Source organism: Xiphophorus couchianus, chromosome 5, assembly GCF_001444195.1.
Source record: "Xiphophorus couchianus chromosome 5, X_couchianus-1.0, whole genome shotgun sequence".
In the NCBI taxonomy this organism is placed as follows: domain Eukaryota; kingdom Metazoa; phylum Chordata; class Actinopteri; order Cyprinodontiformes; family Poeciliidae; genus Xiphophorus; species Xiphophorus couchianus.
The window spans coordinates 26,862,699-26,886,028 of NC_040232.1; the positions used below are offsets into that span (position 1 = coordinate 26,862,699).

At 40.1% G+C, this 23,330-nt stretch overlaps 1 protein-coding gene across 6 annotated transcripts in view; it reads left to right on the forward strand.

The window, feature by feature from the left end:
- Positions 1-671: 671 nt before the first annotated feature.
- The window catches only part of znf516 (zinc finger protein 516), a 56,663-nt gene continuing 34,004 nt past the window's right edge, over positions 672-23,330 (forward strand). For 4 of the 6 annotated variants that reach the window (XM_028017925.1, XM_028017923.1, XM_028017927.1 and 1 more), the window contains exon 1: positions 3,072-3,413. The gene's annotated coding sequence lies outside the window, so the exon portion shown is untranslated. Of the gene's footprint in view, positions 1,004-3,071; positions 3,414-23,330 lie in introns of those variants that run through there. The other 2 variants (XM_028017924.1, XM_028017926.1) reach the window with 1 other exon arrangement.

Below are 23,330 nucleotides of genomic sequence, written 5' to 3' on the forward strand. Positions count from 1 at the left end.
TGATATTCGATTTATTCTAAATTAATCAAAAAATCATTTCCGATTTTGGTGTCTTTATTAGCTGTGTACAATAGGCTTAAAAATAACAGCTTGTAATGTTATCGCTCCGTGTGTAATTAATACATAAGTTTCACTTTTTGAATTTAATTACCGAAACAAAATTTTTGTTTTTTTATTTTCCTTGGGATTTCAGTTTAGTTGTATGTGTTTACGACCAAGTGCACATGTCAACATGGCTTCGGAGGAGTTTGAACTGCTAGGCAGTCCCAAAGTTCGCTTGTAACTAAGGCATCCCGACCTCGTTACTTTTTTATTTGCCTAGGTGTAAAGACATTTGATAAAAGATAGAATTACTTTGAATTGTGCTGAAAAAAGTTCGTTATTGTTTGACCCAGTTCGGGTGCTCACGCGCTGTCAAAATAATGCCTCTCGAGTGACAAAACGGTCTATTAAATAACTCCCAGTGCATTTTCCACCTGTAATTGCGCAGCACGTTTCATAAATCCGACAACCCCATCAATGTATCCGTATTTCGGCAGTGTCGCGTCGTTTTGGGCCACTTTTCAGAGTCCCCCCCCCCCTCCCCCCGTCCCTCTCCCTCCACCAGCGGTATCAACAACTTTTCGCTGATGAGACAATAGCAGACAGTTCCATTTAATGCGGGAGCAGCCATCGAGCTCATGCGAGGGGGGCGTCCGGAAATCGTCAGCGTTCTCCCGCGAGCTCCAAAACCGGCCGAATCTGCAGTGGCGCGTGACGTCTTCTGACGCGCGGCGCTTCTGCTTGTTTGTTTACCGCGCGAGCGTAGCACGGCGGCCGGCGTGAAAATGTCATGCGGAGAAGGTTCCCTTCTCTTATTCGCCCTCTCACCCCCCACGGGGACGGAATGGACTCGACCTACTCAATCATGCACTTCAGCATACACTGCAAAGAGCACGCTTTCACCTTTAGGATTGTCTCTGCTTCTTGAAGTCACCCTGGAATTCTCTCGTGGATAACGCAGGTAAGACCGACCTTACTTTTGCCTCGTCTTTGATCCACGCACGGAGTTTAGTGAAGTGCCCCCCCTGCCCCCCACCCCTCCTCAATAGACTGCGTGCGTACGTGTGTTTGTGTGTGTGTGTGTGTGTGTGTGTGTGTGTGTGTGGAAGGCGACAGTTTGATCTTGATATAGAAATAGGTTTCAGCTAGATTTAAAAATAAAAATAATTCAAAATCTAATATAGGTTATATTAAGCGTGACGTAAAAAGATGATCATATCAGAAGTAGGGTCTCTATGTGTATATTTTTTTTTTCAAGTTTTATGCATACTTTATTGAGTTTGTTTTTAACTTCAATTTTAATGCTTAATAGATGAAATCAGGCTTTTTTAAAGTGAGGATCAAGTTGGAATTGAAGTTTCTTTGACAACCTTGTGGTAAAGCAAACTTTCCACCAGCTCATCTTAGTGATTTTTTTTCCCCCTTTCTTTTTTTCTTTTCTTCTTGGAAAACACTGTGTAATCCCCTCAAACACACAGATGGCAGATATACCTACAGAGCTATAAATGGTGTACAAAAAAAAGAGATAGGAATCACCCAAGAGGAGGGGAGAACTGGTCTTCTTTTTTTTTTTAAAGCGATTATTTTATTCACTCAGCAGCAGGCATACAGGGGGAGAGAGGTGGACGTTAGGGAGGGGGAAGGGAAGGGGTGGGGGGGTATAACCATATTAGGAAGTCGTGTCCTACATAATGGACGTGGCACAACTGCCACTGAACGGGGCACAGGTGCCAGCAGTCGCTTTTCTTTGACTTGCCAATATGAGGATCTGAAACCGCTGGAAGCTCTTTGGTGTCGCATTTCTTCTTCTTTCAATCTCTGCGCTTGCACGCGGGTGAGTGCGTGCGGAGTCGTGCGCGTGCACGTCGAGATGTGATGGTGGTGGTGTTGAAGGTGGTGGAGGGAGGAGGCTTGGGGTATGGGGGGGGGGGTTGCAGAAACATGTGGAAGTGAGGGATGATCGTGTGCGCGTGCACGTGAGCTTGATGTTCTAACTTTTCCCCCTTGTTGATAAATGATGATGATGATAGCGCCCACGCGCAGGTTGTGGTGTGGCGATCTGTGCGCGCGCGAATGTTTGCTAAGCGTTTCAACACACACACACACACACACACACACACACACACACACGCCTACAGGTGCGTGCATGTTTCTTTTTATATGCACAAGTCCCGGTCACAGATGTTGTCCCCGTACCTATTTACCCAAAATTCCATTTCACGCGGTGTGGCGTGGATTGTTTTAAGCACGCAGGGAACGGGGGATGGAGCGCGAGCTGCATGGGAGACAAATGTCCAGCGTCAAACCTCTTCTTCTCTTTACACTTTATAATTACGCAGACGCGCACGCACCCCCCGCACGCGCCAGCTGATCCTCCTCTCGAGGAGGAAGCGCAGGAGACATGAGTGAAACAACAAAGAGAGATAGAGGAAGAGGACAGATAGCGAGGAACTCGCGTTGCCCCGAGCTGGGGGACTGCGTGGGGTGTGGTAACAAGGTCTAACACCAGGAGGACAAACTTTGTCTCCTTCTCTCTCGTTTTTTCCCCCCCTCGCCCTCGGTCTTGTTCTCAGCGTTTCACACATACACACACTGGGCATATTTCCATTCGCGGTGGCTTCAGGTACTCCCGGAAACTTCGCCATTCCATCACTTCATCAGAAACAGAGCAATTTCTAGTTTTAGTTCCTTTCCATCCTTAGTTGGAGATAAATATACAACTGCTAGATTTGTTTGAGAAGTGAACAGATAAACATTTTGTTGTGTCTGCCTGAACTAGAAAAACATACATAGCGTGGTCTTATTTTTCAAAGGGAAAAGTTGTTGTTTTATGTTTTTTAATAACAATTAGGGATTCTAATTTAAATAAAGACTTTTAAAAATATTATTAATTCGCATAATGTCCAACAGGTTAAAGTTTAACAAACCCATTGTAGGCTTTTATTTTGTTCGTCGGTTTGTTTCTGAGCGGCGACATTTCCGACTACCCCTGAAAGCGGCATGAGGGAAACGATAGGAGACGAGAAACACGCAGAGAGAGAGAAACAGAAAGAGGAGAGTGACAGAGAAGAACCTGTGCTCTTCTCCAGCACCGGGAGATAGGAATTCACCAGAGATCACAATTTCTTGTCCCGATTTTTTTTTTCTCCTCTTTTTTTTTTTTTTTTTGACAAACTTAGTTCGGGTTTTCTCTCCTCTTTTTGTTGCTGTCAGTGTGCAAATAGAGTGGACTCCCTATCTCTGTGTCTCTGCGTTCGTGTATCTCTACTGGATCTTCACTTCTGAGGCTGTGTACAGTTTTGGTTTTGGAGAACTGCACCGGTTTGTGTTTTTTCCTGCGAGGTTTTTTGAGCCGAGTGCTGCTTTAACTGGTAAGGAAGTGGCTGTGTGTGTTTATTATTGCTGGCTTTTTTCAGGGTGATGTTGTGCAACCTTTCGTGCAGTATGGATTCTTTTCACGAAGTTTAACATTTTCATAAAGTTAAGCAAACACGAATAGTAAAAAAACAACAACAAAAAAAAAAAAACAAGAAAAATGAAATAAAGATGTAACAAAGATGTTGGGCGCTTTACTAGAGATAAAGGTTTTTCGGGGGAGTTTTTCCACTGATAAGATTCTTTTCTCCTTGTTTTAGTGGGAAAAAGTCAGTAATCATAAATAGTCTTACTTAGTCAAAGTAAGGGTTTGTAATGTTATAAAGCAAAAGAACACAGCTGTAAACATCTGGAGTCCTTAACTGATAATCATTGGAATGTGGACAGGGGCTGATATGAGGTTGCCATGATAAAAATAACACAGTGTCATGATGCTAAATGAGGAGTTGGGGGCAAAAATAGTCAATAAAACACAAAATAACTCTTTAATTAAGAAAATAAAATCTTTTTGATTAACTAATTGGAAAAGTGCTGGGAATTCCAGTGCTAAATTGACACTGTCGCTTTAAGAGTGATAGGTGGTGCCATTTAAAACAAACAAACAAACAAAAAACATGTCGAAGTCTCAGCCAGCTGACCGGCAGTGCCTAGCAACAGGTGGGGGAGGGGCAGTGTAGTCTTAATCCATACTTTAAACTCGAGTCATTCTGACACGTTCTGCTTTTTGTTGTGGTTTTTATTCTTTTTCCTTCTTGTTAAACCTCGGCATGTCCACGAATCAGTCCGTGTCAGTCTTAGGCCGGCTTGGGGAAGCTGTGTAAAAAGCTCTAAAATAAATGATTAATTAATCATTGCAGAGAGAAGGGGAGGGGAGGCGAAGGACTGCGTTGCTATAGGGTCCATACATCCAGAGAAATCTGGTCGCTCCGCCACTTTTTCTGGCATCTCGCTAAACGGAAAGGCATGGTTAAATAATCTTAGTAGGTTTAAAAAAAAACTTTGTAAAAAACTTGTCATACCAATAAACGGGCCATGAAGAAACAAAGAGGGTGAATTTACGACAAAAGTCACGAGAAACCAAGTAGAGCAAACAAAATGTACTTGTTGGAACATTGTGGGCATTGACTTTGTAGTGTTCCCCCATTAGGAACTGCCTGCAGTGTATTTACCACAAGAGACAGCCAGCGGAGAAAGAACGCACACAATTTGTATGTGTGTGTGCCCGCAACTTCTTTTTTTGCCCTTTCACGAAAATAAAAACAAGGAAACGCCTTATCAGTCGCTAGTGGACTTTTAACTTCCAACAGTAGCCTATAGTAGCTGACTTTACACACACTCACACGCCAGCATACACAGCTGTGGAGCAGTGTGATAATAGGGCCGTGTGTTTGCCGTTCGTATTCCAGTTATTATCCGTCTCAAACTGATGGCGTGTGTGAGATCATCAGCTGCAACTTTTCGCTACTTGATGGTGTGTTTCTCTTTTTTTTTTCTTCCTCCTTTTGAGATTTACTTTCTAAACAATACCGTCATGGATGCACCCAACCCAGCATATTTCTTTTCTTCCCCCCCTTTGCTGTGATGTCACACTAAGTCGTAGTTAGAAAGAGAAAGAAACAGATAGCGGAGTGAGGGAGGGAGGGAGAGAGAAGAGGCGGCACGTTGTTTTGCAGACAGGATTACATTGTCTCCCCCCTTGTCAGTTTGCAGACATTATGTTAAATGTTTCTTCTTCAGCCTGACAAAGTGCTCACTCTGTGGTTTTGTACAGCATCTTATAAGGGAAACATAACAAGCTTGTTCAAAAATAATCGTCCAGCTGGAAAGAAGGGCTGATTGGATGTAAAGATGAAGTTGTTTAGTTGCAAATGTTTTGGGTAATATTGAAAAAAAGTTGGTTTTGAGTGAAGCTTTTTTTTTTCTGAAAAAGGTGCATGTGGACAATTTGTTACACTCAGACATGTTTCCCTTTTATGTTGATGATTTTGAGGCTGCCTTTATGCAAATAGGACATGAGATAGAACGCGCTTCTATGTAAAAATGTCGATATCTGATTATAATAATGTAATCCTCGTGGACTGCGGAAGTCCTTTGCTAAACCTGTTGATTTGCTTCAAAGTTGTGATACCTGTTTATGTTATAGCCACCACCTACTATTACTCTCCAGTAACACCACAAGTGATAAATGGGTTTCTTTTTGTGTTTTTTTGGGTAAATGGAAACTCTTTGAGCCACTCGCTGGGAATTGTAAAGGGCAGCAAAAGAGGAACCTGACCTATGCGTAATAGTGTCTTGTTTTTCAGGTTTCCTAATCCAGATGTGATTCATGTTCCTGCTTTTGCACAGCATAAGATCAATAAGATGTAAATGGAAAAAAAGAGAAAAACGTACATGCTTCGAGTGCATTGTACTTTCTTTTCTGCCTATCTGGTCGCCTTCTGCCATTGTCTGTCTTTTCATACACTGGAGAACTGCTGCATACATTTGGGCTTTTGTCAATAGGAGTGTTTGTCTTCTGTGTGGTGCTTGTGTGCTTGTTTCTTCATCCATGTGCTTATCGTGATCAAACTTTCTACTCTGACACGACTCTTTATCTCCTCCAAAGATTTGCTTCACTTGTTTGCCTCTTTTTTTCCTCCTTCTTCTTTTTTTTTGTGTGTTCCCATATATGTGGGTGTAAAATTAGCAAATTAATTTTTTTTTTTCTTCTTTTCTCTCGTCCTTCCAGAATGTGGAAGTGTTTTCTTGGTGTGGCGAGAAACAATGAGGACAAGGCAGGGCTTTGTGGTGGCAGAAATGCATTTTTAACCCATGTGAATGAATGGTGCCTCACATTCCACAGCACCAGGCCCTCGACTGAAAGGCAGCACTAACACGGCTGTTTTCATTACTCATTACTGCCCTGTGCCTTTTCACCATGGACTTAGTCATTTACCTTTACCTACTCATACTGGGATTTAGTGGTGTGGTGGTTTTTTCTTCTCCTTTGACTTGCGCCTTTATTATGCGTGAGCTGTTATTTCAGCAGCATTTTGTGTTACTCATAAGCCCTTATTCGAGTTATCATCAACACAAGGCTCAAATTACAGTGTGTAATGTAAAAAGCTTGTTATTACTTGTGATCGCCTAATATGTCCTACGCTAACATTTATATTTCTTCTGTGCTGTGTGTCTGTTGTTTTTTTTTTTGGTGGTGGGGGGGGAGAGCTTAAAGTAGCACATTTTTATTGCCTAAAAGTCAGTGCAACTCCTTGGTCAGCAATAATGTTCATCCATCAGTTTGCGCTCAATCTCCATGGTAACCAGCTGTAATGCCTGATTGGTGGCGAGAGTGTTTTCTACTGTCAGGAATAGGGGTGGGAGATATAAACTTGAAGTTTCATAGTGATATTTTGTGGTACAATTGTGATAACAATAAAAATGACAATAAGAAATATTTATTGGTTCTCTTTTAGATATCTGTATGACTGTCACTGCATGGCACAGTAACACACCCACATGAAATATGCTTCTGTAGGACACCCGTCACATAAAGAAGTGTGCTATGTATCACTAAACTGCAGATGCAATCTGCTTTTAATCCTATTTTCAAATGTATTATTATTTATTAGAGTATTTATTCTCTCATTGAACAAGCAGTAACAATCCTAAAACTACAGACAGTTTTGGATGATTTAATCAGAATTTATCATGACGATAAGTCAAAATTCTTATGATAAGAAATGTATCACGAAAAATGATAAACAACACGATAAATGCCCAACTCTAGTCAGAAACATGTGGGTTTGTTGCAACTGATATTACAAAGTCTAACATGCTAATGGACTTACCTAGAGGCTAACTCTTAAGTCATCCTTAGCTAACTCTGTAGCCCCTACTCTGGCCATATAGCCCCTACTTCACAACAAGCTATCCCCTATCCTCCATGCAAAACTGGAACCATTAAAAATAAAACTCTAAAAATAAACCCTTTATTGTACCACATGAATCCAAAGCCAAAGCTTTCTCTATTCTGGGTGTTGTGACCATGAACAGAGCCATTATTATGCTTCAGTCTCTTTGGAAAGATGAAAAAAGCCACAAACCTAGCATGGGGTGGATCTGAACACAACTGAGTAAGGGTATAGTTTGATGTTTCTTTCCCTGTTTTTATTTTTGTTTTTACTCTTGATCAATATTAGTGGCTTTAGTGGAAATCCTTGGAGACCTGTTCATTTTCTTTGGAATATGAACGACTGGCTCTAAATCAAGTCCCTCCGTGGCCAGTTTCCAATACTTTCGATTGTGCCCTTTAACAAATCATTTCCTACTTATGTACAGTACATAATCATTGCGTAATAGTCAATTTCTTTTGTTATTTAACTGTTTAATTGAATTCTGCAAATTACATGCTCATTAAATGATAAAAATACATTTTGTGGCGCAATGTTTTCATTTGTCCTTTTCCTGAAAATTGTGGTTCTGCTTCTTCTCTGGGCCATAAGAGATTTTGACCCCTGATCAAACCAAAATAACTCTATTAACAACTTTCTGTTGGTATACGAAATGCATCAGACTCTCATTAGGATACTTGAGAGTAAACTCAAACTAAACTATGACAATATAAAGCAAATTATTTATAAATCATCATCTGTCACAGCAGGTGGGAAACGTCCCCACGGATTGAGTCGTGGTCAGTACGAAGGGAATCCTTGCTGTACCCAAATCATGTTGGGTATAAAACAAACAAAACTTGGAAAGCACAAAATGAGCAAGAGGAATTTCCTAAGAGATTCCAGAGCTAGCTAGTTTCATTGTAAACATTTGATCGCAAGAAGGTGTGACTTGATGGATGTGAGAAAAAGGGTAGACGTCGAGTCACGTTATTCCCTACGAGGTACAGGCGATGTTGCTCTAGCATTCTCCCTCTTGTCGCTGCCTTGTTATGCTTGAGGTTGTATCAGTCCTTTCTGCCTGAACGCGAAAAGTGTATCTGCGTTCAAAGGCTTAAATAACTTTGTGTGGCATATTGAGGTTGGATTAGGAACAGAAGCAGGAAATGGCAAGTGCGAGAACCTATTTTAGCAGCTGTTTCCTTTTTGTTCCGATGAAACAAACCATGAAAATAAACACACAAAAAAAAGCGACTATCTTCGCTGATGGTCCAGACATTTCTGTTATTTCTATCCAGAGTCTCATGCCTGTTCTGGCATTGGTTGATGGCATTGATTCCCCCTGCTGCATGGTGGGGGTTTTCACTCTGAAAGGGCAATCTCTCTGGGTTAGCCTTGAAACACCACGCTCCTGGATTAAATTATAAATGAGCCCTCCGTGGGAAGCGTATTGCTTACCAACCTTGGATAATGAGAGGGAATTTGGATTCGAGGGGGACAGCACTGCTGTAGATTTTTTTTTAGACTACCATGCATTTTGTTGCTAAAAAGTTTTGGAAACTGCTGGGGTATTTAATCCCTGTATTTGGGTCACACCTGCACCCACTGCAACCACGTGGATTGATACGAGCCAAGCCGAGACTGTCCGGGCCCTGGGACGTGAAGTCTGATAGTTGTCTAAGTTAGAGCCAAGAATATGATGTGGCAATCAGAGGATTAAGAAAGGACAGGGGTCAATGGGGGTAGAGTTGGTGGGCGCGGGGCATCTGCAGTCGCAGGGATTTAGGTAAAAGGCCATTTTAGCCTTTTTTGTGCTCTCACGTAGAACTGTTGCTGTTCTTTTTTTGAACAAAATTGATATCAGGAAATATTCTTATCGCCAATGTTATGACAAAGGCAGATTTTTTTTTTTTTTTTTTTTACTTAAGTTCATTGCTGTTGTGGTGGAAAACCCCTTCTGAAATTCAAGAAATTACCCACAGAAATAACAGTGACACAATGTGCATATTATTTATATGCCTACTGTTGATCCTATTCAAATTTCCTGTTTTGTTTCAGGGTTACTGATAACGCAGAGGACAGGCCCTGACTTTAGTCACAGTGATTGGAGAGAACAGTGTGTCTGAAAACAATCCACAATCTTTATTGGTAGTAAGTGAAAATTTGCCCTTCAAAACTGTAAAACTACCAACCTTAATGATTTGAAATCATTTGAAACACATGAAGCTTCAGTTACACCAATGAATTACTGACAACAAAGTTTCACATGAGTCATTTTGAGACTGCCTACAAATTCCCTGTATCTTGAGTAGGCGTAGACTATATGAACTTGATAAATTTTAGTAAACTAAAGTCATTACCATAAAATAACTATGCATGCAAATTGTGCACATATTTCTATTTGTTGTACTACTAAATAAGATGTTAACCTGTAACGGACGGTAGTTAAAATGTCTGCTTTACTTTAGAGCTCCATCATTTTATAATTTGGCTGGTTCAAGACAAACTAACTGGAGTTACTTTCTTACCCGGTCATGGGTCAAATATTGGTTGTGTTCGATCTGTAACCATAGGTTATTATTTTAAAATAATCTTTTTAAGTTCAATTCTGGGTATTAGGGATGGGCGATAGTTTTCTCGTGATATTTTGTGGTACTATTGCGATAATGATACAAGTGACAAAAAGAACTATTTATTACTTTTTTTTTTTAGGAAACTTTATTGCTTTGACTGAATGGCACAGCAATCACAATCACTTGTAGAAGTGAGATTTGTGTCACTATACAAACTGTGACTTTGTCACAGTGACTGCATTTAATCATATCTTCAAATTTATTGGTACTTATGAATGCTCCTACTGGTGAAATGGCAGGGGAAAATAGTGACAATAATTATTCTGACAGTTTAGTTTTTTTCTTTAAATGACATGATGGCAATAAATCAAAACTCCTGTCATGATAAGGAATTTATCACGATAAATGACAAGCGATATGATAAATACACGCCCCTATTGTTTATCACAACATATTTACTTCAAGAAGGTTGACAGAAGAATAAGTTATGCAGCAGGTTGTTTTAAATCTTTTAGAAGATTGAGCCAAACCTAATACCTTTAAAAATGTTGCACAGATATGAACCAGCTAACAACATCACAGTATAGAAAGCTTTCACAAATTCCTACGGTTTACGTCAGACACCACCACAAACGTCAGTGTCGAGAGCTGTATGGAGGAAAACATAGAGCCACCCTGGCCCTGCTCCTACATGGTGCTGTGCACTGTGAGTCAGCTGGCTGAAATAAGCTTTTGGTTTTTTTCTCCATACTTTCACAATACAGACTAATAAGTAATTTGTCTGTGGAAAAAAAATTCCATTACAACAAAAACAGAGAGTCATTGCTTGGAAACTAAAATATCACTTCCCACTCCTAAAAATATTCGACTTTTTGTCTCCGCAACTTTAACCCAGCAAATGAGTTAAAAAATGATTATTATTTAAAAAAAAATTTTTTTTGCGGTTCGAAATTCAATCAATTGAACAGAGTTTCACTTCGGGTCAGCCGTGTTTGCTGCAGTTTCCATCTTTGTCCCTCGTGTTGATTTTCCGTTTTATTGATGAGCCAATGAAACCGAAAGCTGAAAGGACCGGATTCATTAGCGGGGCGCTCGTCAGGTTTAGAGTATGACGTGATCACGGTTAATAGATTTGGGCCTGTTTCTGTGAACCCTCGCTTGGCGTTGTTGCTGTGATTGCTGCGGGATTACAGGGGAGAAATAAGATTAGCTGGGAGAAATAGCCCTGGAGAAAGACGTGGCTGTGATCGGGGATTGAGGGAAGGAGAGGAGAGAGAGAGAAGGGGAAGGAACTGCGGTCTTTGTCCAGCCCAGATGTCACCGTGTTGGACTACTGTTATTGATCCACTGCTTTGCACACGTACAGCCAGCACCGACCGCACACGCACACACTCATGCCTTAAATAGTTGGCAGTAAAACAGAAATTGTAGATAAAACATTGTTAGCTTTGGATTATTAACACCTTTTAATAATCCTTTATCGTAGCGTGATAAAGTTCGCCACACTCATATAGACACGATACTTTGCTGTATACAAACCAAACATCACATCCTTTTATTGCCTAATCGTGTGAAAAAAACCCTCTACTTTTCTCTGGGCTCTTTCTTCCTCTTCTGTCGAGACAAGATGGCTTTGTTGACGGCCTTGTTCAGGTGCGACAGGCCAAGATCACGCACAAACTTCAGCATGTAGGTGTCTGTGTGCGCCCTCGCAAGGCTCGGCAGGGAGGGGAACATGGCACCCAAACTTAATCCAAACTCACAGCAGCCCAGAGGGCATTAAGGGTGGGTGGGGGTTGGGTGATCTGTTTCCTAAGCAGAGAGGCTCCTTTTTAGCATTCTGTTCCAGTTTATTAACACCCTCTGAAGGCCCACACATTTTTTTTTCCCAGATTCTCAGAAAAGGAAAAAAAAAAGAAGAATATTTTTTAGAAGAAAACTGCAGGACATCTTGTGAAATTGCAGTTTTGATAAGCGATTCTGGAGACCTGACGAAACAGAAGTGTGACTGAAGTTGATATTAATAACTTAAAATGAAAAATGGGGGGAGGGTGGGAGGTGAAAGGGCGAAATCAAAAAAAAAGAGGAAGTCCAGGATTACACATTGAAAGGAATCTGTCATTCCAACTTTGGTTTCACTTTGATGCAAATACCTTCCTGCCATATAACCTCCCCCCTCAAACGGACACGTTGAACCACAAAGACACAAACAGTGCAGCCCGATCTCCCGCAAAGACCTATTGATCTGACTCCATTTTACTATAAAAAACAACTTGAAAAACAACAAAGTTCTCTCCTTCCCTATTTCACCTAATTTAGCCCACCTGCCCCAAATTTGGTATATATAATTAAGCTTCTCATTCATCTCTGCTTACTCTCTTAATTGTGCTGAATCAAAGAGAATTGAGGGTGGAGGGTTTGTGTGTTAGTTCTGACTGAAGGCCAGTGATGTTGCATGTCTGACTAACTTAGGGAAACATGCTGGAAATGTCTCCAGGCTACTGCAGCTAATCATTCAGGAACTGATCGTTAGCCGCTGATGTCAGCCTAACCTTGCCACTGTGTGTTTTAGTGAGTTGTGTGTGCATGATGGGGAAGATGGAGATACATATAGATAGAAATTTGGAGCACATCCACGTATCCTGTCAAAAAATTATGGCACATCAATATAAAAGATAAATATCTGTGTTTCTTTTAATCTTCATTTAGGAATATAGCATGAAACTACATTATTTAGTACAATAATTTGGCGTACATCGCTAAAAGATTGCGAACCAATTTCCATTCTCTGTTTTGTTTTTTTTGTAAAGCTTTCAGCTGCTGATTAAAATCAAACCAGACATTTTGAATAACTTTGTATTAAAAGTGTCATGATTTACCGAATGACATTTTATGACAACAGTCATAAATATTCATGAAGACTCACTCATGTTCATAACAGGTGTTATGTCATGTTTATGACGGTGTCATGACAGTCTTATTCACAACCCATCAAATAAAGTGTTACTGAATAGTTTTGTGGCAAACTACATGATTGTGCTATAAGAGCACGCCTGATGTGTGTGATTATATATATATATCATATATATATACATATATATACAGTATATATATATATATATATATATATATCTATATCTATATATATATAGATATCTATATATATAGATATCTATATATATATAGATATATATATTGGCTTGGGGAAAAAAACCCCCATCAATCTAGAAGGGTAGATTCGCTTCTAGGGAAACTCTGGGTATTTTGGGATTTTCCTTTCTTTGCCCAAAAGTGATCCTTCTTTAAAAGAACCAAGTGACGATTTGTTTTTACCACCGACAGACGAAAAACCTTCAATAATTTTTTTGGTTTTTATCTGACATTTCTCTGCACCTCCAGTCGAGGTGCAGAGAACCAGGTCTTGGGGGAAGTAGCAACTGGAGGCACTCTTGTGGGGTCAAGCAGGCTGCGGGGTCACAGAGTACAGAGGTGAGGAGGAGAAGGAGGAGGAGGAGGAGGTGGAGGAGGAGGAGGATGATGTTCGCCCAGGGGCTACAGCACTCACCCAAAATAAACACGTGTATCAGAGACACAGGTCAACAGCAAGCGGGAGGAATCCGGGAATGCAAGTGCAGGTTGCAGTCGGTGTCCATCATGTGCAGCGTTCCTGGGGATACGTCCTGTGAAAGTACAAGAAAGGAGTTTCTTCTTTGTGTCCAGGGATCCCTTTCTTACAGTATGCCTGTCTGATCGCTGATTGTAATTCACAGACAAAAAAGAAAATCTGCTGTCAAGACTGTGAGTAATACGTACATGTGGTCGTTGTGGTAACAACAGATTCATGTAATTGTTTTCGCTCTCAAACTTGAATGTCCTCATATTGCATAATTCTTAGCATAAAGTGATTCTGTGCATAGGGTGTGTAAAACCATGCTTGAACTTTGCATCTTTAGCCAATTGCATCAGTTTGAAGTAAGAAACACAAGAACTCTTAAGAACTTTATAGACTGTTTCAGTTTTAGACCACAGAGTCAAGGACAATTCTGTGGTAGGTTGTGCCACGGTGGGGAATGAAGGCAGGAAAACAAGATGCAGGCGGTGTGTTTGGAGTGAGATAAACCATTGTCTATTTCTAGTTGAGTATTGCTTAGCTAAACCCAGTTGGGTTAGCCTGGTGTACAGTAGAAACACTTGATTTGTTGTACTTCATCTGGGACAATGCCTCCTGATTGTGTTTCCTGGGCTGCAGTCTGCTGCTCACCTCAGTTCCCACCTGCCCCTCTCTGTCCGTCTGTTGCTCGGGGGTCTTGTAGTCAACTAGGGAGGAAGGAGACCAAAGACTGGAGGATCTGAAGACCCCCCTACCCCCCATCATCTTCCCTCCATCACAATAAACTCAACCCAACTACCCCAACATCCACCTCCGCTCTCAGCAGCAACACTCTTGATGTTTTATGAGGAAGCCCTGCCACCCCCCCTCTAACTCCTTCAACTAACCCTCCCTTCAGCTATTCTCATGTCCTCAGTGCCTTCTTGTTACATTGCATCCAGATAGTTGAGGGGAGAAGGGCGAGTCCCACTCGTGTATACCTCTCACACCTCCAGTCCTAAGAAGACAAAGCTAACTAAACTAATGAATTTAGCTTCCGGTATTTAGGGAAATGCTGAAGTCTAATCTATAGATTCATTTATGGTCAGGCAGTACTCATTTTTAATGCTATTATGCCCTTCTAAATGAATATTTGGGAGTAGACTGTATAGTGTTTTACCATCAGCCAAGACAAGCTTGAATTGTTGGGTATGCTTGATTTTATGGCATTGTATGGCATTCTTAAGATTTTTCACTTTAATTTGTTAGATTGCAGATGGATCTGCATCATGGAACAAAGTGAACTACAGCAAAAATATATTATTTTCTTACCATTGCAAGAAGATCATAAAATAAACATGCTACTTCTAAAGATAGCGTTTGTAGAGATCAGCCTGCGTCAGCGTATTTGTCTAATGTGGCATTTCTTTTTTATCTAATGTGATTCCCACTGCCACCCAAGTCTCCTTAGATATAACAGACGTCTGGCTTAGTTGAGCCTTTTCTGGGTTGAGGTTAACATATGCATTGTTCTCCTCCTCAGCAGGTTTCAAGTTTTCCAGCTCAAAAGACTTGCTTCAAGATGGACCTGGAAGGAAACAGGTGTAACTAACGTCCATTCAGCACAGCATTTTCTTCTTCTTGTTTGTCCTTTAAAATGGAGTTCAGCTCCTGCATCTTTCCCCTTTTGACTTTTGACATCAGCTTCACTAAGTTTTCAAAAAATGTCAAATTCAGCCATGAATTCTCGCCTCGGTGGATTTGGCTTTTAGTTTAAAGATGTTCTGTCAGTAAAATATGTCTTCATTTGACTAAAAAATAAACATATTAATGCCAAACGCCTTTCATAAAACCCTATAAGGTTTGACTTGGCGATCTTTTTGCCTGAGGTGACGAGATGGGTGAAAGTTAACCCACATGACTCTATAAGTGAGGCAGTGAGGTGCAAGAATAAACCAGCATTTTTGCGTGTAAAGTAGTGATTACATATGGTCCATGCGACGAGCTGGCCAGGACTTGTGTGGTTATTTCTTGGCTTTATACATCTTAGACGTATTGCTCAACGTTTCATTGAAACAGAACAGATCACTAGATCTCCGCCATAGGTTCTTCCTTCAGGTGAAACCTGGTTAAAAATATAACAAACATTTGTTTTAAACAGTTGTCTTTTGATTTTATATCAACCACCTTCCTTTTGGTTCCACGTAACAGGCTTGATTTATGATGACTCGCTCGTATTGCCCAATATCTTCAGCTGGATTATTGATTTCTAAATGACTAAAAGCAATCGGGAGAGGTTTGATTGTCTTTATGCGTTTATGATGGAACCGTTTTGTGGAAAAGGCTGAGGCGTCATTAGCCGACAGTGTAGCTCATGCTTGCTGCCGTCATAAGACGTTGCCTTTGAGAAAACGACACTTCTATAAAGTAGAAGTGGTTTTAAATGTTGCGTTAACAGGGAGTACACCCGTTCACATCCATAAATAAATGCATGACATCAAATTGGTGCTACATCCTGAACAATTCTGTGATGATCCCACTTTTATCTTCACCAAATAACAAGCACGGTAGCATATGTACGTCTCCCATCGTAGCGACACCTTCTGTGTCTGCTTCTCACATCATATAGATGAAAAGCTGTTACTCTTAAGTGCGACCGCCTGTGATTATCTAATCCCTGGCTGTGCAACTCTATTTAAAGAGCGCAGCCGCTAATCCTATCAGATTATACCTGACCAACTCAACAGAATCGCCCAATTAGTGGTCTTAAGGAAGACACCAAAAGGCCATCTTATCGAGAAAGAGGAGAATGAAGAAAAGTCGCACTGCGAAATTTGACCCAGTTCTGGCTCTTAATGCTTAAGCCCAAACAGAGAGGTAGCTGAGATCAGAATAAGGAATTTAGCAGTACGTTGTTTGTCCATTGTACATAATACAGATGGGACTCTCTGTAAAAACACATTGGGTTTTTTTTGCCAGCCAACTTTGAATCTGAGATTCACTGGGGAAGCTTGGATTTAAGTGCCTGGGCAGCAGGCTCGGCAGGCACCGTTGTCCCAAATAGATCTGTGTGATATCCTCGTACCTATTAGGATTTGTGAAAACTGTTTCTGCCAGCAGCGAGCAGCAGATCAGCCTGTGCCAATTTTCTTTTCTTTAAAAGAAAGAAAGAAAAAAAACACCCTCATTTTTCTTTTATCTTTTATGGAGTACCAACCAGAGCAACAAAAGGCTTCTGATGCTGTTATTTTAAACAGAGGTTCAACTCAAAATATGCAGAACTATCAACAAGCAGCATTTGAACAATATCACTTTCAGGACAGCGTGTTGACTTCCCAGTCTGCTGTAGCGTTCCATGTTCGACTCGTTGGAGCAAATCAATCTCTTGCTCATGTAGTACAGTTTGCAAACACTGCATCTCATAAGTTCCACTTCAGCACTACATCAGATTGTTTTTTTTAAACAAAGGTGTTTTTACATGTAGTCATATTTGTTATTACAGCCGTCTCTCTGTCTTTCCATACACACTAAAGCCATGGTTACTGCAGTGCAAACTCACAGCTGTGTGATTTGCTTATCTTAGGAGTCATACAAATTCATGCAAGTGAACCAGCTTGTCTTTGACTTCATGTGTATATTCTTGTCTTTTTGAGCCGACTCACCGCCGCTTTTATTATCCCGACATCCAGCCTTCGCTCGGCACCCAGCATTGTTTAAAAACCGCGCAAAGTCGGGAGCGCCGAGGGAACGGCTGCCAGCAATTCCCGGTCTTCTTCTGCTGCTGTTTTCTGGCCTGGCAGGCCTGTTTGGTTTCCAGCAGTAGCTGATGAAGGCAACTCCCGCTGGAGCTGCCTGACCCCTCCAGGGAAAGCGGGGCAGGCATGGCTGCTTGATGCAACATTTGCCTTCCCTGTTGCCCTCCACCTTCTGCTCTGAATTTACAGCTCGACATTAGGCGGAGTGCAGAGTCGATCTGTTGCGGCTGCTTGATCTTTGCCATAGTGGCTTGTTTTCATAACGCAAGACACTCCGATGGTAAAAGAAATGAATAGATTACTGCTAAACAGATGGTGGTACTTCCTTCATCTTTTTTTTTTTGTTTAAGAAGCCGGTTTTATTTGTTTTGGCGATATTTTTGTAACTAAGATCTTGCTTAGATTCAAATACAGGGTGCATTTTCTTGGCATGAGCCGGTTTCAACACACAAGAGCAGCTATGTCAGACATTGGATCAACCGTAGACTCCAAATTACCCTTAGATTTCGGTTGTGTACTTAAACTGCTCGTCTCTCCTGTCTGTATGATGTCCCTCTGATGGGCTGGTGATCTTTCAAGGGTGTACCCAGGCTTTTACTCGTGACCCTGAGATGACTTAAGTGGACATAGAAATGCAATGGATGGAAGCAATGACTCAGGACATAGATCTCTCAACCTACAACTGAACTGGTCATGCGGTGACCGGAGGCATACCTGCCTCGTAAACGCTGTGTTTTACAAAAAATAAAAGGTAATCGTTATAGGAGATCCTAAAAGTGAGCATGGCCATGCGTTGTTTATCTTTCATATGTCTGTGTTGACCCTGTGATAGATTCATTCACGTTGTAGGCCACCCTGGAAGCTTGTATGAAATCCCTTCACCTCGCAGCCCTGAAAGTGTAATGAAGTTGTAGGGGGTGGGGGAAATGGATTTAATTTTTGGAAAGCAAATCATCAACTTTCAGAGGTCAAGACGCTGCCACTGACGCTCTTAGAAACAAATAGGGTTAAACGTGAGTTAATGAAGTCGATTTTATTTTATTGTTTTTGAAGCATACGTGTCACTGTGGACGGATGACGGCGTATTAGGGCAACGCTTAGAAAATAAAAAAATAAATACAATTATGAGAGTGAGGTCGTAAAATTCTGAGAATAAATTCATAATATTAGAAGAATAAACGTGAATAAAGTCATAATAAATTCAAAATAATATGCTTGTATTGTGATAAAGTTATAATACCTTCTCATATTATTACGACCTTATTCTCGCATTATTTCGACTTGATTCTTGTAGTATTTTTACTTTATTAAAAATTATTTTTTACAAACGTATTCTCTTGATTTTACGACTACTCTCATAATTGTATGGTTTTTATTTTTTTCTTAGTATGATCCCGATATTCCATTGTAGTGGATGTGCTCCTGTTCTGAAAAGTGTTTTTATGTTAAGGTCAAAATGTCAAAAACTGTGCCAGACCGCCTTATGCTGTTTACGCTGCAGTTTTATACTTGCAGGATTTGGAAGTATTTTCTTTCAACGGCGTTGAAACAAAAAGCTGATATGCATAGTGTGACGGAAGTATTACATTTTGACAGAATTAAACTTTCATATGAACAGCTAAGAAAAGAAAGGAAGCAAGAATAAGCCAGGGACTGTGAGTAAAGCATCGGTGTTAAATCAAAGTCTTCTTTTCGTCTAAATAATAAGGCTGCAGGTTTTAGAAGCTTTAGCAGATGTAGTCTAAGCAGTGGAACAACGGTTTAATTTGGCATCGAGGCTGTAACACATCTATAGTATGAGATGTGGGAACAAGGCAAGTGTTTTTAGAGACGCTTTTATTTATCACAAATGGAGAACAGCTTCATAAATCACAAACTCTTTGTGCCTCAAAAAATCTATGTTCAGTATAGAAAACATTTTAAGGTTTGAACTAAAGGTGAATACATTCTAGTATTCCAAGTTCAGTAAAAAAAAAAAAACAACTACAAAAAAAAATACAAAAACTGAACGTTGCCTACTTTGCATAACTGGCTAAATATAAGTCCAAGTAAAATTTTTTTTTTTTTTTTTACAGTTTCTTGCTTCCACATTTTCCACAATTTAGCCTGAAATTATTCGTACTCCTGTCAGTTTTGACTTTAAAGGGATTTTCATTCAGCCACAAGGCTTATTATTTATTATTGGCAAGTGACAGATGTTGCATTGATCCATTTCATACATTTTAATCAAATTTTTTTTTCATACCTCTGTAAAATAATCAATGGGAAAATCTTAACTGTAACATGGCATGTTCCCATTTATTTTGGTGATTAGCTCCAGCCTGCTATCTCTAACCAGGCCATCAGTGAAGGTACTGCCATATGCGGATCCAGTCACTGCTCTCCTGTAAGATCACAGCTGCACATCAGGTCATGCCGATAAGCTTTATTGCAAACAGGCAGGTTGAGGAATGCTCCCTATTTACCAACAGGTTGGTGTAATCTGTTTTTTTGTTGTTTTTTTTTTAAACCGACTTTCAGGAGGTGAGAGAACAAACCAGAGCAGACCTGCAGAATTTATTTTAATGAGTCTCAAAATAATTCTTGAAGCGCATTTAACTAATGTAAACACAAGCTATTCAGTGTGTCGTTCTTCTTGGCTTTTCTGACTTTGTATCTCTTCACTCCGTCATAAGAAATCCCTGTTTCAGTTTGGCCACAGCTAATAGTTCAATGGGACGTTTCTCAGCTTCCCTAACTAAAACATTCATTTAAGAAGGAGAAAGAGGCAACCTGTCATTTGCTACACCCAGACACCCACCGTTTTACAAACACACCTGTTAAACATGCTCATTTGTTCTTTACATTGCAGTTGGACTTAAAAAGCCCCCCCAACAAAACAGTTGAACGCAAACCTGTAACAAGAGATGGTCTCTGTTGGTCTGCTTTGATTAAATATGCATAAAGATATTGTCTGATTTCTCCTCTTCATGCTGGCTGGTGAGAGAGTGAGAGAGAGCAAGACTTTAGGCAAAAAGCAAAAAGGCTTTAGTGAGCACAGTTCTTGCTCTTATTCTTTTTCTTCCCAATTTTTCCAACACAAACACTATGAATTTAGTTATGCTGAATGTGCTCATCACACAAAAAGTCTGCGACTTTTAAAGTTGGTTTAGCCAACTTCTCAACAATTCGAAATCAGCAAAATACGCGCCAGTGCGTCTGTACTTTAAGTCTTTTTTAATCTTTTTTATAAGAATAATGAAAACAGTCAGTCACAGCTGATAACCAGGAAAAACAAACATTTTTTTGCACAGGTGACTTCTTATTAGATGCTACTGAACAATTTTCCAAACACCTCAGAAATCAGGGTCTTGCTACGTGAGTTAAGCTCTGTGGCGCGTGGATCACGACCTACATTTTCCTCCATTCCTTCCCTCCATCTGCAGCATCTCCGTTTCTTTCTCCCTCTCAGTCCGCTCCTATTATCCCCATCCATCTCCTGCCGACTCCACATCTCTATTTACCACTTATATTCGCCTTGCTGCCCTCCCTCTCATTATCCGCGCTGCCTTCTCTGCAGTCCTTGACATGCATCTGTTCCCGTCTCGTTCTGACGCTGCCTTGTTTTGCTCCGTTTATTGGTTTATGGTTGTCTTTTTTTTTTTAACTGGGTGGGTTTGACAAGCCACTATGATTTCATCAGTGTGAATAAGTTGGCCTGATAAGACGTGACCCAGATGGGATCTCCGTCTCTTTACACAGCTGTCCGTCATAACAAGACACATAAGCTCCCACTCAGGGTTGAAGAAAATTAGTTCTGTGACTGCCTGAAAAACTCTTGAGTTCTAACAATGCTTGTTATCCTTTTTTCTAGCAGCCGTAGTTTTCATGCAGTTTCTGTTTTTCTTCTTCTTCTACTTATTGGCTCTAAACTCCTGGGTAGATGTGGAGCTTACACGCAACTTCTTGAGTATTTCTTTAGGGTCTGCTAATGGTCAGCTATGAATTAGTTTTGCTCTTTGTAAACTTTGGTGTTTTGCACTTCCTCTCTCAAATTTCCTCAATAATTCTTCTGCAGGGACTGAAACTATGTTTTCATGACGTAAAAACGACTTTCCAGGCTCATAAGTACGTCAGATGTTACATTTTTGGGAATGTTGCTCTTTCTTGTCAAGACATATTCAGTAAATTTTACACACAAGAAAACATGTAATCAACAGATACAAATGAAATATGAGGTTTTTAAATCACATTTGACTCCCTTTTTTTTTTTTTTTTTTGCAATAAACATCCAGATTACAGTATTGAACTAACTAGAATTATGCTAGAGAAACTAGTCTGCTGTGGTTGAAGAGGTTTTGAGAAGTCTTTGGACTTAAAATCATAAATATAAGACGTTAAAAGAGATCAAATTGAAGCATTTTAGGAAGACAAAATTTGTTGCCACAGAGAAAATCCTAACTATTCTTCACAGACTTCTCAAACGAAACACTCTTTAAAAGTTTCCTTCTCTTTTTGAGTTTGTGTGTCATTTTTGTCCTTTTGACCTCCTTTCAATTTTGGACAAATGTGGCTTTGGTTGTTACTTACTCGACACTTTTTGGTTAGAAGTTGAGTCATCTGCTTTGTGCTGTAAGAGAGACGTTTCATTATTGCCTTGACAGCTAATGATTTAAAGACATTTTCTATTATCTTGCCGTAGTTTTCTGTGAGGAAGTCTAAATATACACAACTGATTGGGGATGAAGGGATCCTAATCTTGTATATTTCCTAAGAAATAACTATCCCTAACTTAGGATAACAACCAGCGCTAACCAAAATCGAGTGTAATACAAAGTTTTTAGAAATACACTGAGAATTTGATTTAAAGTAAAAGTTAGATTTTAACATTTGTATGACAGTTATCTCCATTATTGACAAAAAAAAAAAGCTTAACTGAAAAGGAAAATAAACTCACATGGGATAATGGTTGAAGTACCCCAGGAGATGGCAGCTTGTTTATGGGAATTTAATTAAAATAGAAAGAAATGGAACATATTGCTAAGTGGTGAAGGAGTGAATTGACCTTTAGCTACGATTCATAAAGATTTTTTTGGGAGGTAGACTTGGAGCTCTGTCAACTTATCTATTCTCTTTTAGATTTACTCACCCAGCGTCTAAAGTAAGTTAATTAGAGTTAGTTAGAGATCCTAAGTTAGAGATTGGGCAAAAATAGTCAAAATTCTTCTTTGAAGTACATGAAAATGTTAAATGTAAATACATTTTTGCCATCTTATGTCGCCAGCAGTTTGTCCTCCTTTATTGTTCTTTATAGGGACGGATGATATCGCTTCGTTAACATCAGTATATGCCTACGTAAGCCCGTTTTTAACACATCGGTATAGGTCAGATAAGTAAAACAGGACTGTTATTATTATTAAGCAATGTTTATTTCCACCTTACTTGTATTTGTGTGTTATTGTGGTAGAAATGCTTGGAAAAGTGGTATTTGTTTGGGCATGTGCTCATCCTCACGGCATAAAGTGAGTAGATGAAGATAGCGTCTGCAGCACTCCACACCCAAAGCAATGCAAGAATGGTCTGGCAATGCAGATGTTCAAAGATGTGGATGGTTGGTTGTAACAGAGGAGGTTTTACAGCAGCAGTGGAGACAGAAAAAAAAAAGTGATTATTCAGTGCACATTATTTTAGAAACACACTACTTTTTAAACTTTTTTTAAAAACTTTTTAAACAAGGCTGTTAAAGGAAAGGGCAGTTGGCATTCAAACGCTGTCACTATAAAATGTTATATTATTTTGTTTCTTTTGTGTTTTTACTAGAAAGACGTTTTAAAGTTCTAAACTGCATTGTACGACTCCTTTCGTTTCCCCCCAGAACTTTAAGTTGCTCTGGCCTTTTTTTTTATTATTACTGCCACTGTGGAATAGGGCCATTGCGGCAGCAGAAGCTGAGCGGTAACTTCCCCTCTCCCCCCTCTGCAGCTGTGTCAGCCAAGGTCTTACTCAGACACTGAGAGTGACAGAGGCGCTTACATCATGGACTTGAAAACCATGATTTTCTACCAAACAGAACTGTAACTGATGACTCCGTCTCATTAACTCCAAATTCAGAAGTTATAGAGTCATCACAAACTCCATGGATAAG